We start from the raw sequence: 8195 nt of genomic DNA, 5'->3' as shown, positions 1-8195 counted from the left end.
TTGAGAAACATTACAGCAACATTGAGTGTGAGGCTCTGGTCTGTGTTTGGGTGGCCCAGAAGTTTGAAATGTATATCTGGGGTCGCATATTTGTGACTTTTATTGACCATACGTCCCTCACTTTATTTTTTGCAAGGTGTCAAACAACACCATTGAAAAGAAAAGGAGAGTACCCTGCCTCAAGATAAATAGGCCCTAGTTAGAGGGTCCAAAAGATATACATCTGATATATGTCAAGATGTTAATCCAGATAGGTGGTTTTGACTACGGGTCCTGGTGTAATGTGGACAGTAACTGTATTTCTGGAGACATACGCCGACGCGCGTTTCGGTGACAAGCCAATAAGGCAGCACCTTCGTCAGGGCAAGGGGCAGTATACTGGGGTGGATTAACATCTTGACATATTCAGCACAGGAACCATCGTTGTGCTGTATTCGCAAGGAGCAGAAAAACTGAATGATAGAATGAATGATGTATGATACTCGCTTAGTTAGAGTGGGGAATGAGTGTGAATGATATGGTGTTTGTGAAATTTTGGCAGTTACTGGGTGGGACAAACTTCCCCTATGTCTTTTGTCCTTATATATTTGTCTGTTTTATCTATGGTATATATGCACTATTGACATACTAAAATAATGAGAAACTTTTTATATCTGTGTGATCAGAAAACAAAAAATAATAAAAATATATATTTTTCATTATGAATTGTTTAGCCTATTTAATTTGACCATTTAATTGTGATGTTCAGTGTCAAGCTCTAGGTTAATCACCCCTTCATGTATATCTTTTGGACCCTCTAACTAGGGCCTATTTATCTTGAGGCAGGGTACTCTCCTTTTCTTTTCATTGGTTTTTTCCCCCCTATCTCCTGCCATATCACTAAGCAACCCTCGGGGAACCCCCTTCTTTGTTCATTTCGTTCAGTCAAACAACACCATGTCTTCAAGGTTAACTCGATTAATTTCAAAGTTACAAAAATATGACTTTGAGATGAGACATATTCAAGGGGGCAAACATTTTCAAGTGGACTGTCTGTCGAGAATGTTGATGGAAAATGATGATGAGGAGGATGTGGAGGAAGGTGAAGTTGAGTGTGTGGCAGTACTTGATGCAGTGGAAAATTGCAATTCAGTCATCTCTGAGTCAGATTGGAAAGTTGCATGTTCTAAGGATGCTATTTTGTCCAGGGTTGCGGAATATGCTTCTACTAAATGGCCGGAGACAAAAAATGTATCTGTGGTTAGCTAAGAAATGTTTTTTTAGTAGCAGATGACATTTCAGTGAAGGGTGGTTTGGTGTAAAGGGGAGATAAGTTTATACCCCCAGGTTGTTTAAGAAGAACCTTGCTCATGAAGGGCATTTAGAGGTGGCTAAAACCTGCATGAGGATTAAACAACATTACTGGTGGCCTGCTATCGATGCCCAGGTGAGAAGTATAGTGGAAGGCTTTGAAGAGTGTTTGCTATCAGACAAACACTGGAAACTTTCAAAGTTACCTTTACACCCCACAGAGTTTCCAGAGTAACCTTGGGAAATAGTTGGATTGGATTTTTCAGGGCATTACAATGTTCTCGCTGCGTCATCGAGATATTTGATTGTAGCTGTAGATATGGAAGGTGCTCCTAGATCATTAGTAACTGATAACGGAACTCACTTTGTTTCGAATAAAATGTGTACATTTTTGAGGAGTCATGACATTAAGCATTTGAAGGTGGCTATGTATTCCCCAGCCTCTAATGGGCTGGTGGAAAGGGGTAATAGCATACTTAAGGAAGGTATACAGACAGTGTTGGCCGCTGGTCAGGATGTAGGGAAGTTTTTACAAGAAAAAGTGTGGAATTATGATACTTCACCACACTGTACCACCGGTATCACCCCATTTGAACTTTTAAGAGGTAGAAAGGCCAATTCTGCCATGCTACCGTCTTGGTTGGATAATGGCGAGTTTACACATCTTAACTCGGATTGTAAGAATGTGACAGAGGTAGTGAGAGCAAAACAAAAAAAAATGAAAGAAAAGTTTGACAAAAGAAATTCTTCTGCATGTTCTGAAATTGGTGTGGGGTATTGGGTCTTATTCAAGAAACCATTCAAAGTTCGAAAAGGTGAATCAGTATTTTCAAATACTGTGTTGATTTCCTCCAAGGTAAAGGATGGTGGAATAAAAGACAATTGATAAAGGTAACTGAAGAACAAGGTAACTTGATTCAAAGTAACAAGACTCCCATAGTGATACACAAACTAGAGCGGACCCATTGGTTACACGATCAAGATAAACTGGAATCCTCAGGTGAGAATGTATACTCACCGAATAATTTGGCTGTAGGTTAACTCAGTTGAAACTGAAACAAGTGTTCCCTCTCATGTCACCCTGCAGGTGACGTGGCCATTCACCTTCCCGGTTATAGATTTATTTTTCACGTGTGGCACCAGTGCATATACTCTAGATTGATGACACTGATATTCAAAAATGACAGATGTTCAAGTTGTCTGTAGGCAGCTTGGTACCCATGGCCAACATTACACCCAGTGCGGGAGGCTGCCCCAACTAGGGGAGGCAGCAGGGACTAATGTGTGCGGATGTGCTGGTTGCACTTGATTACCAAAAGCCTTCATTTTTGGAGACTTGAACTTATTTTTCATCAATATACAAAGTCGGGGATGTGAAATTAGTGATTATTGATGTATTCCCACGATACCACCAAACGTCCGGACTTGAGTCTTTGACAGTTGCTCCAATCTGACGTAAAAGAATCCTTGCGTTATATGGTCACGTAGCGAGCAGCTCAGGAAGGTGGAACGCAGGTAGAAGGGGAAACCATCGGGGCGGTGGGGCAGAAGGAGAGAAAAGGACTGTACCCCATGACGTAACATTAAATGAATGACTGCTTGAACAAAACAAAAGAGGAAGGCGGAATGCCCCAGGATACTTGCTTGCTAAGAAACACCGAGTCTGTCACGGAATCCCCAGTCAGGGCCACCGGGGATCCATTTGAAAGGGCATTAACCGCCACAAACTGCCTTGATAGTGGCAAAACTCTTTCGCAGACGAGTGCAGAGCAGCAGAGTTTGTCGAATGGAATGAAAGTATTCAGGTTGCAAACACAGACATTGCCAGAGGGCAAAAGGATGTGGCCCTATTAAGCGCCTGTTGAACAGGGTAGGTAATTTGTGATTCATGCATAAACCTGCATAGTGTCGGATAAATCTCTATAAATTGTGTAAACCAACATTCCGAAGCAGGTACTTGTACACGCCTTAAAAAAAAAACTAGGCTCGTCAGGAACAAACAGGGAGTGGATGTCACCAGTGGTATTTATAAGCAGCACACCCCACAGGAGCAGGCAACCCCTCCAGACACGGACAGACTTCAGTGCCGACAAGAGCCAGGTAAACTAACTTCTGTTTGCTTTTGATAGCTAACTTGCAGGCGCTAGGCCTAAAGGGTTAAAATGGGGTGGCAGGTCCGAAGAGGCTGCATGTTTATGGAAAGACGATTGAAGAATGTTGTAAGATCCGGGCGCAGCTTCCTTTGGGGCCCATAGTTCTCATGGGCCAGGTGATAGTTCAAACAGTGACTAGGTGGTCCATTTCCGTCCTTGCACTAAGGCCCACCCATGACGCACTACGCCACTGGTAAGATTCCGGAAGTCCGAAAGATTAAGCATATTTGCTCAGCAGACCCTGAGGCAAACGTTATTTTTTCCCCATGAGCTACGTACTTAATATTGAAAAGTATGTCACAACGACCTCAATCAGAGTGTTACCACGAGTTTAAAATTGTGCACCAATGGTGTAAAGGGCATTTGCTCCAAATTCCGAATCACAGGCTTTACGCGATTGCACAAAAATTGCTTTCTGTGCATGGTATGTATGCACAAATGTGCACAATAATGACACTGCCCGTAAGGGACTGTTGCAATTTCTCTGAAAAGTTGTTGCACAACTCTGTACGTCTGCAGTAAGACACAAGTACTTTCAGAAAAAAAGCTCTGCAATTTGTGCCCTGTGTTCCTATTATAGTAGTAACAGGAGCACTTAATGCAGACATACAAACAGGGTCGGACTTGGGAACCAAAACCAGCTCTGATAAAAATGCTCAAACCAGTTCCGCTCCCTTCCTCTCCTCGCTCTGTCTCTCTCTTTCCACCCATCCATTCTCTCTCTTTCTGCTCTTTCCTCTCTTCTCCCTCTCGATTTGCTTCCACTTCCCTCCCGCTCTCTTCCTTCCTCCCGCTCTCTCTTTCTCCCTCTCTCTGAAGTCCTCCTATGCCTACTATAACTAACCTAAGGGAGTTGGGAAAGTGACAGAGGCACCAGGAGCTGGGCTTTTAAAGTCAGCCTCCTTGGGCTCCAGCCCAATGGGGAAATGCCTGGTGGTTTGACCAGTCCGGCCCTGCACACAAAAACTCACTTTTGAGACCACATTTGTTTCTCTTTTAAATCTCATTGGCTGCTGCAAAGTGGTTAGATAGGGTCTTTCTAGGACATGGCCATTTGTGGGTGTGGCCCCGCTTAACAACCATCTGTGAAACTCTAACATGAGCTTGATGAATGTATTTTTCCATTTATTTACTAATCAATTTTGAAAGCGCCATGTATTACCTTTCTATTAGTTCAGAGCACTAGACTCATTTATACTAATACGAGGGAGGGGAACTTGGCGCCCACTGAGAATGGATGGAGTGCTCTTGCCTAATAGTCTTTGATCACCATCCCTCACCTGCTCAAATTAAACAGAAAGTGATTCTAAAGAGTTCAGTTTCAGGAGATCCTTTAACAGCTTGTGGGGGGTGGGGTCAGATCTCAGGGAACGGCTGTGGGTGCTCCACAGTTCGCACCCCCTGGATATGTGTGGTAAATAAAGGGGCGGCAAAATATTGTAGTCTGACTACCGAGGACCAAACTATTGTGAAGGTAAGTATATATCGGGAAGTATACTTTTTCTAAACGTATCCCCAGTTACATCAACCTTGATGCTACACATATACTTAGTGCCAATATCGGCCCATACCCCAGACCGCTCCTCATCCAACTTTCCCAAATAAAAGACACCACACCACGATTTGTTGGAGAAAGTTGTTGCAGATTTATTAGCATGTACATTATGCCAACATGTTGGGTTATCTTACAGCAGATCCTAGAGCAAGACGCCCCTCGCAACCAGCCCACCTGATGAGTCATAACCCCTCATGGTGTTAACCGCGGGGGCGTTGTCAATTTTGGGCGAGGGTCTAACCCCTCCCCTCCGGCGGACCTCCAGTCCACCCCTTACTCACGCCCCTCCCCCTCCGGGGGGCGGAGCGTTGCAGGCAACCCCCAGTTGCTCAGGCCCACAACCCCCCGAAGGACTAACGGGGCGCCGTCACTCCTCCAGGATCCCACCGTGGATCTCCCTGGGGATAATTTGCTCTTGCACCCTTCCGGTGCTCCTGTAGAGGGTACCCTTCTGTACCTTCCTGCATTGGATCGCACTGTAACTCCACCTGCAACACAAAAGACAGTAATATTAGTCCCAAATCCCCCCACTTATTGCCCGAAAGCAGGGTAAGCGGTTGGGAGGGCAAACAGCACACGGGAATTCCCCCGATCGGGGTCCGGACGACGACCAGGAACAAAGAGGGTGCTTGACCCTCGCCTCCTTGGTCGTGTACCCCCTCGGACCCCTCCCATTTTGCAACCCGGAAGTCACCTCACTGGGGACCAACTGGTCCCCCCAACACTAGACCGCTCCTTTGGGTCTGTGCCATCCTGTGGCACTAAGGGGGGGCCGCCCTCTTAGGTGGCCACCTTTGGTGGCCCGGGGCAGCCAGGTATTGTTAATGTACAGAGATATGGAATTGAAAATAGTAAATATAAATGACTTTAGAGGTTAAAATGGTCCTACCTCCCGGGATTCGGTTTGCCAGGCACCCAGCAAACTATCTAACTTATCCCTACTACATGTTTACGTTGTTTATTTTCACAGTGTCAGTACTTCTCTGAAATAACTTAAGAAGGTCAAATACTCACGATTTCACGCCCCAAAGTCTTCAAATATGCTTATGCCCCATGCTGATTTCTTGTCTATATCTCTTATCTAATTTATGTTGGCACATCACTGCTTTTCACGTGTTACTCCTCATGCTTTCCTCTCGATGCCACTCTAGAGGTAGAGTTGTCAATTGTGTCTGAAGAAGTCTCCAGCCATTTTATCTGGTGTCTATATAAGTGCAACAAAGCGATACAAAAGGGGATGATGGAAGGAGCGTTTGAGCAAATCAAACACTCACCCCCAGTCAACTGATCTGGGTTTAAACCATCACCATTCTTTAGCTCACTCAGCCACCCCAGTTCAGACATGGCCATATGCAAATCAGTCTGACCCTGTGCCTCATGGGAACAGTCCAGCCCGAACTGCCAAGCCATGTCTTCCCTAGACCGGAAACAAGCATCCTGGGACTGGTTTCGGATTCATAATCCTCATCAGCCAGGCTATCTTGAATCCAGTGGCCAAGTGAGCAAGGGACTCACGTCTGAGCATACCCTGCCAACTTAGGGCTATGCCCCTGCTTGTTTTTACCAGCTCTTGACTATCTCTGATTTGGTACAAATTGGAGAGGAAGTCTCTTTTCAGCTTGGCTCTTGGGATTTTGGCTATATTTCCAGGGATATCAAAACAACAGTTCCAGCTTCCCCATTTGATCTTGTATATGTATGTCAAGTATTGGGGGTGGATGCCTTCCTTCAAAATTGGAAGGGTCCCACACCTTATGCTTTCCCTTCTTTTGTCACTGCACACTTGCAAGAACAAAGAAATGATAGTAGAAATAACCCCCCTCTGGAGATCGCAGGCATGGTTTCCAATCCTACTGGAAATGAGCATAGACCTTCTGATTCTAATACCAACACTCAATGGAATATTAAAAGGCCCAGGAGGAGAGCCACACCCTCTAGTAGAGCAGGGTCTTCTAACACTGATGGCCTGGAATATATCAGGAGACAGTGGTAGATTGCAGGCCTTTCAGCAGATGCTGTCAAACTCTGATCAGAGTCATGGGCACCTGGCACAGGGAAAGCATATAGACTGGCTTGGAAGAAATGGGTTCGTTGGTGTCTTCAACGGAATTACATTCCAGTTTCAACTAATTTAGTTCATGTATTAAACTACTTATCTAAGCTTTTCACATCAGGACTGTCTTACAGAACTGTTATTGTTTATAGGTCTGTGATTGCAGCAGGCCACTGGCTTGTAGAGGGAGTGTGTGTGGGACAAAACTTACTAACTAAAAAAATTATACAAAATATGCGGGTCTTAAACCACCCTTCCACAAAATTACACCGCTCTGTGGGACGTAAAAGATGTTCTTCAAGTTCTAGTGAATTGGGGTAAAATCTCTAACTTATCCCTAAAATATTTATCCTACAAACTCAGAGTTTTATCAGTTCTTATCTCTTGTTAATGGTGGTGTAAATTCCTTTGGAATGGTCTTTGTGTATCTGACTTCTGCTATTTCACAACATATAAAATTGTGTCAGTTTGAAACTGCATTTCATGAAGTTGTAATTTTTGTAGTGTGCGCGCAATGAAATGCATTTCTACCTGCACTCTTGTATGTCATGCTGGTATGTACTTTAATTGAGGACTACAGTTAAAGTTGTAAACCAATTTATTCTGTAAGTCCTGCTGGTATGGCTTCCTAGTTTGCTTTCAATGTTCTTGAATGTCCGAATATTTGTAAACCATTCAGTCCGTACATCGTGTTTGCATGGCTTTCTAGTGTACTTTCAGGGCTCTCGTATGTCTTGCTTATATAGTCTCTTAACTATTATATTACTAAGTTTATTTCTATCTATCTATCTATCTATCTATCTATCTATCTATCTATCTATCTATCTATCTATCTATCTATCTATCTATCTATCTGTTAGAAACGGTATTTCTGGCTAGATTAGACTTGCGCCTAAGCGAGGCAGAAACCACCCCTCTAGTCAGGATAAGGGAGTTACACTTCTAAAATAACCCCTGCTCACCCCCTTGGAAGCTTGGCACGAGCAGCCAGGCTTATCTTAGAGGCAGAGTGTTAAGCATTTGCACATAACCAACAGTAATACAGTGTACGCACTACAAAAGGACACCCCACCAGTTTAGAATATAATTAAGACAAGACCAAGAACGATAAAAATCCACACTACTATACTTAAAAGTTCACAGT

At 44.0% G+C, this 8195-nt stretch overlaps 1 protein-coding gene across 3 annotated transcripts in view; it reads left to right on the top strand.

Annotated features, from left to right (window-relative positions):
• The first annotated feature begins 3256 nt into the window (after positions 1 to 3256).
• LOC147722556 (serpin B10-like) overlaps positions 3257 to 8195 on the top strand; it is a 206064-nt gene continuing 201125 nt past the window's right edge. For all 3 annotated transcript variants that reach the window (XM_086965090.1, XM_086965091.1, XM_086965092.1), the window contains exon 1: positions 3257 to 3390. The gene's annotated coding sequence lies outside the window, so the exon portion shown is untranslated. The remainder of the gene's footprint in view (positions 3391 to 8195) is intronic.

The sequence above is a fragment of the Lissotriton vulgaris genome, chromosome 4_1 (genome assembly GCF_964263255.1).
Source record: "Lissotriton vulgaris chromosome 4_1, aLisVul1.2, whole genome shotgun sequence".
Taxonomy (NCBI): Eukaryota; Metazoa; Chordata; class Amphibia; order Caudata; family Salamandridae; genus Lissotriton; species Lissotriton vulgaris.
Note: the sequence above shows the minus strand (reverse complement) of the source record. Positions and strands in the feature narration are given on the sequence as shown.